This window comes from Rhipicephalus microplus, chromosome 2 (assembly GCF_043290135.1).
Source record: "Rhipicephalus microplus isolate Deutch F79 chromosome 2, USDA_Rmic, whole genome shotgun sequence".
Classification (NCBI taxonomy): domain Eukaryota; kingdom Metazoa; phylum Arthropoda; class Arachnida; order Ixodida; family Ixodidae; genus Rhipicephalus; species Rhipicephalus microplus.
The window spans coordinates 293,097,756-293,109,560 of record NC_134701.1 but is presented as its reverse complement, the minus strand read 5'-3'; the positions used below and the strand labels follow the sequence as shown (position 1 = coordinate 293,109,560).

The window sequence follows — 11,805 nt, the reverse complement described above, 5'->3', positions numbered from 1 at the left end:
CGTGCGGTCGTGCGTTGCCGGGCTTCTGCGCCTTTGGCGACGGCCAGTTTCTTACCGGTGTACGGCTATAGATTTATACTGTCAGAGTAGCATTAAAAATGGTGTTTCCACACGATAATCAGGCTTTCGTCTCATAATATTGCCCCTAAATGTTGCTGCACTGGTTTCGCGGCTCTGAGCGTCTGCTACGGTGACGCGCGAATGCGCCCCTTGCGTAGGTTCTTCGCGATTCCGTTTTTTTTTTTTGTCTTTTTACCAATTGAGAGAAACTGTCAAGTCCGCGTGCTGTCCGTCTCACTGTGCATGGCCGCAGTAAAGCGAAGCTGTAAATAGCAGTTCAAATTGGAATGAATGTCGTCAGCGAAAGCTACACGTGTGCTTTTGTCACAACGCCTCGGCTACGGGAAGGAATGCTTTAAATAACGATGCTAATAGAAAACTGCTTTTTCTTACCCCCATATTAAAAGGACAACAGCGATGTCTGCATCCCTTAGCTTTGTATTGGATCAGCAGCAAATATACAAATATCGTTCAATGTGTAGAAACAAGCAGCTGCAATTTAGCCAGAGGATAAAGCCAGGCATAAACCGACGCGGTTTTTTCCACCTGTCAACAGCATATTAAATGTGTTTACAGACACGACAAAATAAAAATAAAGATGTTTAAAACCGGCTGCTATATACCCTACAAAGAAATATCAGTCACACACGCTATGCATAAAGATACATTTTAAAGGAAAACAAAATAAAAATAAAGATGCTTAAAACTTATTGCTTTACATATATACAAAGAAGTATCACTGTTACACTGGCTATGTACACAGATAAACTTCAAAGCACAAAAAAATCACTGTAAATACTATGTACCAAGAAAACTGTTACAGGTATGTAACAGGACGAGTGGAGCACTCAGCTGTACGGGAATCCTACACGCACCTACGGAGCTTTAGGTGCTGCAGCCTCCTGCGCCGTTCTTCCTTAGCTCTATTGATTCCTTTAACCAAAAAGTGCAATCGAGTGACAACATAAAATTTTACCACATGAGACTTCACTGCTTTTGCATGTTGCCAAGGGGTCTCCCTTCAACCCTGACCAGATGCAGCACATCTAAAATGCTATCACTGCGCAGTTCATTAGTGCTGAAGCAGTCTGTAAATGTGTCTTCTAAATAGCTAACGAAGTCAAACAGCTCCTTAGACGAGTACAACAAACCACCTTTGTCGCAAAAGTTCGTAAAGGCCGAACACTCATGTTCCTTCTCTTCTGAAGCTGGAACAAGCAGTGAAGTACGACAAGCAGTGCATCCTGACTTCTGCACACACTTTCTAGCAACATATCCAGCCATGTAATATGCTAGGCGAGAGTCACTTTTTTTTCCACAAGGCTGTAATGCTCAGTTGCGGCAGCAATACTGTCATGGCAGGCAGCGCTTTCTATCACGTCAAGATCTCCTTGAGCGATGTGGTCATCAATTGTTTCCTGCAGGCTTGTTGCATCTGCCGAGTGTGCATCTCCAGTGTCGAGCAGTGATGTAAGCACCAATGGTGTAACGCTCGCACCGTGCACTGGCTTAGCTAGGCTATAGTAGCTCAGGCAGTTGACAGCAATTAAGAACTGCTCTGGGGTCGGATGGTCATTACAGCCCGACGACTGCCGCACAACTCCAAACAAGTTCTCGAGTGGATCTTGGCTTAGGTTACTCGTCATCAAATACCTGTAGCTTAGTTCTGTGGTAACATAGTCCAGCAAAGAAAGCACACTGGACAGCGTAACCCTCAGGCCAGTAGCTGTCTGCTTGCTAAGGAACCCGACGCCCTTGCCGACATGCTGCTCCCACTTGTCAATGTAGTCTAGAAAACTGGAGAGCGCAGAACTACCACTTGAGTGCGGCCAAAGAGCCTCGGACTTGAATCTGGAGGTCATCAGTTTGATGAGAACACGCAGTCCCCGTCGCCTTCACTGCAAATTGCAATGGCCCGGCGGCGGACGCGGAGGAAATTTCCAAGCCGCTTCGATCGCAGCGCCCCCACGCTAACTTTCCGCAGTTCGGGCTTCGCCAGGAAGCGTAGGCGGCGCCCGGTGATCGCGCCACTCAACCTATTCTAGTACACTCTAGCGTTTTTCATCTGCGGCCCATAGGGGCGCGTCAGTCGAGAGTTGTTTGAGACCTGCACCCATAGAAAGGGCAGCGCAAAAACTCGGAAAAAAAAGAAAAACAGAGTTTTTGCGCTGCCCTATGTGAGGAATATGAACCAACTAGCCCAAACCAAAGTACTTCTTGAGACCTGCAACTGTGCATCACTGTTTTGGAGGCTATGCAAAGTGTTGCGTTGTTGCACCGTCCGCCACAAGTGACGCTAGCGACTGAGAACATTTTAAAATGAAAGAGAGAAAGGATGTGGCAGCTGTTTTTCTTCTCATGCGGCAGGCATCTTTATAGAGGAGGCGCTGCTTTATTATTATTTTTTACCCAGCATGCCCGCAAGCATGAAAGCCTGAAAGCCTCGGGTCGAGCACGCAACAGCATTTGCTCGGAAAGTACTGTAAATCCAACAAGCTTGGCTTAGCCGACCAAGTGATGCATTGCTGTGACTCTAACGCTTGAAAGGAGAATCAACTACACTTGGTAAGAAATGCATACGTGCATTCCTCGTTCTTTCCGCAACAACGCTGCTGAGTGCCGCCCGCTGAATTCAATGTGCGTCCGTATTTGAAGTTAGGCCTAGTCGCTAAATGGAATATCTCATCTCGACGTTCGAGCCTCCTTTTTATGCTCCAGTACGTGTCGTTCTAGTGCGTTAATGCGAGAGGCTCATTTCCGGGCCCGGCTGTTCACTGTTTCGTAGCCCTGGCGATCGGTCTGAGTTAGAAACCGGGCGCCGTTGAAACGTCACGGCGTTGGAATGATCCAGTGGTTTAGTGTTTACTTCTCGTCTCCTCGATTTGTGCGGGGCTTGGTGCCGTTTACGTGCTGCTGCAGTTACGTCCGGTCGTGGGTGCAAAGGATACTCCAGGGGCGAGTGGGATAGACCCAACTAGAAAGGTCTTACCTCTTTGTTCTCGGCAGGTCGTGCTTGCCGTGCCTTCTTTAATGCAAATGGAACAGTATCTCACCTTTTAGCGACCACAGTGACGATTTTGCGTGTCTCTGTCAACACACCATTTGAGCTTCTTATCGAGACGCGTTAATTGCCTTTTCAGTGCCCGCATCTTGCCGTTCAAACACGACAGGGCGCAGGTTCATTTTACATCGCATTTGCGTTCAGTTCAGCATTGCGCAGTCATCAGGAGTTCCAGCACGAGGGCTCAACCTGTGCTCGTTAGTAATGGACAGCATCGTGTGCAGGCTGTCTTTTTAAACGTAAATTACTCGAGTTGTGCACCCAAAGCTGTTGATCGTTTCTTGGGAGCTTACCCATAGCTGTGTTGTGTACACCTGTAAAAATACTGCTGCTCTCTCTTTGCTTGTGCTAATATTTGGTACTGCAGGTATGTATGAATTTTAGCAAAAAAAAGCTTTGTCAAACTTTAATTACTCTTGCTGTAAATCTGAATTATGTTATAAATAAGATCAACTGGGGTGTAGTATTGAAAGGAATATTTGGAAACTACAAAGATTTTTTTTGTGTGATGAATTCTATGGCGTACCACTTGTTGCACCACTAGTTCTTGCTAGTCGACCTATGTTGCGTCCGCTGTAGGCTTTTCCAACAACCCTGCCCCCTTGCAAGCACATTTCTTAAACCCCTGACGAATAAGACCTTTGATCAAGTTTCTCACTTGGAACACACAACGGGTAGCGGACTCTTTTTTTTCACAGGTCTTTTCTGGATGCAAGTTTAGGCCCGAAAAAAGGCAGTTGTGAAACCAGTGGGTCTCTTACAACAGCAAATAATAATTGGCAAAGCTTGCACTAAGATGGACAATTCTGAGTATTCTAGGTTGTTGCTGGGCTACGTCCACGTTAACTCGGCGAGGTTAAACTGACAAGACATGGTTGTCTGAATTCCGGAGACAGAAACCAAGTGCTTCCCGTAAATCATTTTTGGCCTTCCGGGCTCTTCTCACAGCCATTTGTTGGCAAGCTGTCGCCTTCTCCATTTTTTGCGGACCAAAGTTGAATATAGTGGTATTTATACTCTGTTTCAGAAGTTCCCTTTGCACTGTGGACGTTACAGGCCCTTCAGCCAATAGAAAGGGCGCTTAGCCTTTACACATGTATTCATTCTCGTCGCGTCGTCTGCTCACTGTATTCAAGGTGTCTGCTCAACGAATTGTAGTTTTTATGGCTAGTTTATTGCCTTATGAATGTAAGAAAAGCTATTGAAAAAGCAACTACACCGGGTACACGAAGAAGCACGAATTTGTAGCTCTGCTAAAGTTCAGTAGGATCTTATGCTGGTGGGTAACTTCACTTTGTGGCTGTTTCTCTCTGTTCGCGGCTTCCGTATCTCTTTCTACGTCGACGCATTTCTTCACGTCTCCTGCTGCAATGCTCCTTTTCTCTCTTTTTTGTTTACACCGAAAGAGGATCCAGCGTGCACGGAACGCTGTGCGAGGTAGCATGCTTGATATTTGAAGATGCAGTGTTCTTGGCGAAGCAGTCTGAACACGACCTCGGAGCATTAGGCTTAGAAGGTGTGGCTAAGCTGTATATATCGCTAATTACGACGAAACCTACCTGGTGCTTTATTCCCAGAGTAATATTGTCACAGGTAATGGGTATGAGCCATCAACTATAGGTGGAATCCCTGGGAAGTGAAGAAAGAAGAGGGCTTTTGTGTCCTGGTCTGAAGGCAAGCAAGACGTTGTTTCGTCGCTGTCTGTAATTACGTTCGTGGCACTGGTGGAGGTGCTGGGTAAATGCGCCTCGGCTTCAGATTTTCAGCCGACACACCGAGCTACTTGGAGACAGCTACAGCTCCCACGGCAAGAAGCAGTCGCCGCCTGCGAGGACTATCTCCCGAGTACCGTCCCCTCTCTCAAGGCGAGATGGCACCTTCAACTAACAACCAGGTGAGTCAAACCAACGACGCCTATTCTTTTCTCCCGCATGTTTTTCATGCGCCGCAAACACCACGCTCATTTCACGGAGACATTTATGAAGATGTTGACGACTGGCTTGACCACTTCAATCGAGTTGCCAACATCAACGAATGGGATGAAGCTCACAAGCTGCGGAGAGTTTACTTTGCGTTAGAAGACTCTGCCAAAACGTGGTACGAGAATCACTAGGGTTCCTTTGCGACGTGGCACGAGTTCAGCCGACAGTTTCGTGATGCGTACCGCAGCACTGAAAGGAAAGAGAGAGCGGAGCAGGCAATCTCGTCTCGGAACCAACGACCCAACAAGAGAGTTTCGATGTTTGTCGAGGACATGCTTCGACTCTTCAAGCGTGCTGACCCTGCAATGTCCGAGGAAAAGAAGGTGCGGCATTTAATGCGTGGGGTAAAAGAGCAGCTCTTCGCCGGACTCGTGCGCAATCCACCGACGACTGTGGCAGAGTTCATAAATGAAGCAACCGCAATGGAGCGTACTCTCCAGTATAGGTCGTCACAGTATGAACGCCACGACGTGACCCCTGCTGCATGCTTTATCGGGGCTGACAGCAAGAGGCATGCCCTCGCTGAGTTCATAAGAAGCATCGTGCGGGACGATCTGCGCCAACTCCAAGCAGCGGGACCCCAACCACCCGTAAGTGATCTCACAGACTTAATCCGAAATGAGATCCGACAGGTGGTCACCCCACTCGCGCCAACAAGGCCTGAGGCCCCTGTGCTGACTTATGCGGCGGCTCTGCGATCCCCTGCACCACATGGCCCTGATCCCACCATGGGGAGAATGGATCAGGCTAGCCATCGATTCCAGGGCACCTCTTCGACTCCGCCACCCGCCTCAAGGTTTCCGAGTGCACCAACTTATCGTCCGTCTGAATCGCGGCAGAACGCCACAAAGGCCAGCGTGTGGCGTACGTACGATAACCGTCCACTCTGCTACCACTGTGGCGAAGCGGGTCACGTCTACCGTAACTGCCAGTACCGCCAACTTGGTTTCCGTGGCTTTCACCCTGATGCTCGGCGCCCGCGTTACGATGAGCGTCCTCGCGACATCGAAGCGTACCTTACGGGCCAGCAAGCTCCTCGCCTTGGTCAACGCCTCCAATCACGATCACCATCACCTCGCCGCCCCACGTCGCCTAGCATTCCCTCGTCATCTTATGCTCCTTTCAGAGGCCGGTCACCGAGTCCCCACAGGGGAAACTAGAAACCGCGGCTCCTGGGGGTGAAGCCGCGTCCCAACGAACTGTCAAAGAGCCTCCTTCGACGCAAAGACCCGACGAAGACCGTTCTGACTTTCCAGTCATTTCCGAAAGTCATAAGACTGTTTCCGCCGACATCACCGTACACGTCGATAATCACGTCGTCACTGCTCTCGTCGACACCGGCGCCGATTATTCGGTTATGAGCAGCGCCCTAGCATCCCAACTGAGAAAGGTAACTACCCCTTGGCAAGGACCGCCGTTGCGCACGGCAGGGGGCCACCTCGTCACGCCGACTGGAATGTGCACAGCCCGTGTTCGAGTCCCTGCTTCGACGTTCATAGGGTCTTTCCTCGTATTACCTGTGTGCTCCCGTCCACTCATTCTGGGGCTGGACTTTCTTCGCGAACACGGCGCAATTATTGACTTACGAGACTTGCAGGTGTCGTTCGAGGACCCGTTTCATCCTGAACCGGAAAACGCCCGCTCATCGAAGGCTGCCCTACGTGTATCCTCCGAATCTGTTACTCTGCCTCCTCGCAGCAGCCTTTTTATCAACGTTGAATGTGACCAAGACGTCCCCGATGCTGTAATTGCAGAAGGAAATTTGTCCCTACTTTTTGCACAACAAATCTGTGTTGCCCGAGGTATTGTTCAGCCCAGTAGAAAGCAGGCTTGCCTATTAGTCACGAATTTCAGCGAGGAGTATCGCCATCTTACCAAACACACTGCGATCGCATACCTTGAGGATATTGCCGACGTCCCTGGTCCCTCAACATTATCTGCTCTTTCGTCGTGCGACGATTCCTCCATGACATTTGCAAGCACTCTCGACGTAAACCAGGGTCTACCGTCTGCACAACGGGAACGTCTTTTGAAGCTACTCGGCTCATTTCGGGACTGCTTCGCTACGACTTCGAAAGTTAACCAAACACCGCTTGCCAAGCATCGTATCATCACCGAGCCTACGGAGACACCCATTCGACAGCATGCCTACAGAGTCTCGCAAAAAGAACAAGACGTTATACGCCAACAGGTCCAGCAGATGCTCAAGGACGATGTCATCCAGCCATCGACCAGTCCCTGGGCGTCCCCTGTTGTGTTAGTAAAGAAAAAAGATGGTACTCTGCGATTTTGCGTCGACTACCGAAAGTTGAATAAGATCGCAAAGAAAGACGTGTATCCTTTACCACGAATAGACGACTCGCTGGACCGCATTCGCAATGCTCGTTACTTTTCTTCCATGGATCTACGCAGCGGCTATTGGCAAATATCTGTTGATGAGCGCGACCGCGAAAAGACCGCCTTCATTACTCCTGACGGACTCTACGAGTTCAAGGTCCTTCCCTTCGGCTTATGCTCGGCACCAGCTACTTTTCAAAGAATGATGGACACGGTTCTTTCTGGGCTAAAATGGCAATCGTGTCTTGTCTACCTTGACGATGTGGTCGTCTTCTCGGACACGTTTGAGCAGCACGTCCAGCGCTTACAGGCAGTTCTTCAGGCGATTCGAACAGCTGGACTTTCTCTCAAACCTGAGAAATGCCACTTTGCATTCGAGGAACTGAAATTTCTTGGTCACGTCGTCAGCCACGCCGGTATACATCCAGACCCTGAGAAAACGAAAGTTGTTGCCGCATTTCCTGTCCCAACGAACAAGCGCGACCTCTACCGATTTCTGGGACTCTGCACATATTACAGACGCTTCGTCAAAGGCTTTTCTAAAATCGCTGAACCGCTAAATGAACTTACGAAAGACGGCGTACCGTTTGTTTGGGGTCATGATCAGCATCACGCCTTTGACACGCTACGAAACCATCTCCAAGCTCCACCTGTACTCGGTCACTTTGACGATAACGCTGCCACAGAGCTACACACGGATGCCAGCAACGTCGGACTTGGAGCTGTACTGGTTCAATGGCAAAATGGCGTAGAACGCGTGATCGCCTATGCAAGTCGAACACTATCATCTGCAGAGAAAAACTACTCTGCAATAGAAAAGGAATGCTTAGCCGTTGTTTGGGCTATAACAAAGTTTCGCCTTTATTTATACGGTCGACCATTCAGGGTAGTTAGCGACCACCATTCTTTATGCTGGCTCGCCAACCTCAAAGACCCTTCCGGTCGTCTAGCACACTGGAGCCTTCGGCTGCAAGAATTTGACGTTACAGTCATTCACAAGTCGGGACGCAAACACTGATGCTGACTGTCTTTCACGTGCACCAATTGCAAGTACGAACGCGGACGTTGAAGAGGACGATACATTCATTTCCTCTGTGTCAGCAACCGACTTGGCTCAACAACAACGCGACGACATGGAGCTAAGCCCGCTGATTGACTACCTCGAAGGCCGAAAACGCAGCCTTCCTCGAAACTTCGCACGTTGGCTGGCCTCGTTCTGCATCAGGGATGGAGTCCTCTATAAGAAAAATTTCGACTAGAGTGTACTAGAATGGGGGAGTGGGTCCACTGAAGGCTCCACGCTGAGGCGTTTTTTTCGGAAAATCCAGGTGGCGCTACCATCGCCTTCACCTGAAGACTTAGCCGTGGTTGCCATGGTTACAAGTCCCCTTTGCCACGCGGTTCGCGACGGGTGGGTAGTCTGATAGTTCGCGCGGTTCGCGTGCTGCTCGCGCGTCTGGCGCAGTCTCGCAGCGTTGTTGCTTCGTTCGTGCGTGCGTGGCCGTGAACGGCGTCGCACCGTGCTTCCGCGCCAGTTCAACAAAATCTAAATGTTTATATTGCGAAACGCCCTGCTCGTATAGGTAGTCACGCACGCAAGTACCGTGATTTCCACGGTAATTGTTTACAATCAAGAGCGTAAGTTGAATTTGGCTTTTGCGAAAACGTACGCATCGAAAGTGTAATATGAGCATTAACTGCGATGCTTTTAAAAATGTCAATATAACTGGGATATATAAGTAAGTTTGCGTTTGGTGCAAATTTAGACTCACGGCAGCAAATTGAATATGATGCAAGACTAAAGTTACCAGCTGTTATCACGAGAATTAAAGCTAAAGTATGCGAACCCTTCTGCAAATTTGCAGCTATTCGTTAGGGACGCGTGATATTATTGAAAAACTGAACCAGTCCTGTTGCGATTACGTGAGGGTGTTGGCAAAGGAAGTTTAGTCACATCGGACGGCAACTGTGCTATTCGTAGGAAATGACTTATAGGGCGGACGCACGTCCGTCGCGGTGGTTTTATGATGAGTTTTTGTTCGGCATCTAGTGCTGGTATACGTTGTAGGTATTAATGAAATATGTTATATTTTACCTTTTCTCTTCGTGCCTGCGGTACGTGTCCATGCAAACATTTGTTCGAAACATGAACGTGTTTTCACCTATAGATAGGAAGTCTGAAAGACACCAATAAAGAAGTGATATGCGCAAAATATTTTATTTTAAATTGACTGCGCAAGCTTTTCGCATAAATATAAAAAACAAAATAAATATCATCGAAAGACTTCGACACCGTCGCTCAAGGAACGTCAGGCTCTATGTTGTCCTGCTAAGCTTTAAGTGTTTTGCTCTCGCTCGTTTCGAAGCGTTTTCCCTGTTCATTCCCTTCACTAAGAAGTGAAGGCGAGTGAGCACGTAGAACGAAACGAGCTTTGTGCTCACTGCATCTTTGTGGTCTGGACAGCCGACCGCTTTCGAGTTCAGAAAATTAGTTTTCACCAATGAAAGGATGTCAGAGATGCTATCTGTGTGCAACATGGAAACACTGAAACATTCAGTAAACAAGTTTTCAAGTGAGGCAATGAAATCATACAGCTGTCGTGAGGGGTACAGAAGTCCACCCCAGTCGCATTGCTCCGTGAATTGCGAAGGGAGCTGTTCAGCAACCGCGACAGCTTTCTCAAACAGAAGCACTTCTTTGCATTGTACGCATGCCAACTTCAATACACACTTTCTGGCCACGTACCCTGCTGTGTAGTAAATGAGTCTCGAGTCACTCTTCTCCAAAGTCACATCGATGTGGTCAGCAAACTTTTCTGGCATCGTGGCAATCGTGCTTTCGACCTCGCCAAGTTTTCCCTGTGATATAAGATCATCAATTTTTTTGTGCGTGACCTTTAGACCCTGTCTGTCATGCACAGTGACAAGAGCGTTTATCATGTCAGGGTTTGCGTTTGCGCTGTCCACACTGTGCGCCAAGTTATAAAAGGACAAGCAGTTGACGGTTATTAGAAACTCATCCGGAGAGGGGTGCGCGTTGCAGCCACTTGACTGGCGAACGATGCCGAAGAAATGTTCCACGGGATCGGTGCTAAGTCGAGATGTCATGAGATATTTGAATCCAACGCTCTCTGTCAGGTACTTCAGCAATGAAAGGGTATTTGCTATAGTGACCCTAAAACCTATGGCAGTGGACTCGCTGAGAAAGTGCCGCTTGTTGTCACTGAATGATTCCCAGTCATTCAGGAAGTCCAGAAAATTGGACAGGAATGCCACGTCTGTAGAAGCTGGTCTCAGCGCTTCGGCCCGAAACCTGGAAGTCATCACGGTGATCAGTCGTTGGATCTTCCTGCAAAATAAACAAAAAGAATGTATGTCAGAAGAGCGCTCATCATGCGTTTGAGATGTTTACGATTACACTTAATTCATTTGGAACGTAGGCGCAACTCACGAGAAGAACAGCTGAGTTGCCTCGATGCTGCCACACCTTCTCTCGATGTCCTCCTTGTAGAAGGCCAGGCCCCGTAGGACATATGGACCGAATAGTTGGAAGGCGAAAGGGGTTCTCATCTTCTCAAATGAGTTTGGTTCCAGATGCGTCTCGGTCAAATTGGGCATAACTTTCAGTGTCCTAACACTTCTGTCTAGAAGGTACGCCTCCCGAACCGGATGCACAGACACCTAGAAATATAGGTTGAGGTAATGCAATGTATGCAAAAAACACAATCTTTGTAAAATGTCAACCATGAATCTATACGTACCAATCCGTCTGGTGTTGCAAAGCCTTTCTGGAGAAGACCATTCCTGAGGCATTTTAGCAGATGCGGGAAATCGGAGATAAAGTGCAATTTCCTCATCTCGTCGACAGGATGCTGTATGGCGCCATTTATTTTCTTCGATGACGCCGACACCCCCGCTAGCTTCCACATTTTTCGATTCCAGGGGGCTCCGTCACAAGTGATGTGGTCGACGAACAAGCCCGCCTGTTCCACGAGGATGGTAGCTTCCATGAGAATTTTCAATAAAATGTCTCCTCTCACATTTCCTTTTGTCGCAAAAACGCCCACAATTTGGCTCCATTTTCCAGCGAAAGGCACAAACATGATGACCATGCCGTGATCACATTGCTGGTACTTGTCTTCGGGCTTCGTAAATTCTCCAAGGTCCACGAAGCCTTGAATCTGGCCAGACGCCGTCACATTGAAATGTTCTGACAATTTCATTTCGTCCACCAATAGTCCGCCGTGTCTTTCGAGGTCTGACATGCTCGCGGTTTTTTTCTTTAGAGTGTTCATTACTGCTTGATTAAAACCGAAGGCCGACTCGTATGACCTCAAGTATCTTTTCAAAGTAGTGTTGCTGGGC

The 11,805-nt window shown here is 48.4% G+C and overlaps 1 protein-coding gene across 3 annotated transcripts in view; it reads left to right on the top strand.

Moving 5' to 3' along the window:
- The first annotated feature begins 2,464 nt into the window (after positions 1-2,464).
- LOC119178116 (CCR4-NOT transcription complex subunit Pop2) overlaps positions 2,465-11,805 on the top strand; it is a 78,649-nt gene continuing 69,308 nt past the window's right edge. For 2 of the 3 annotated variants that reach the window (XM_037429278.2, XM_075882265.1), the window contains exon 1: positions 2,466-2,625. The gene's annotated coding sequence lies outside the window, so the exon portion shown is untranslated. Of the gene's footprint in view, positions 2,626-11,805 lie in introns of all 3 variants that reach the window. The other variant, XM_075882264.1, reaches the window with a different exon arrangement.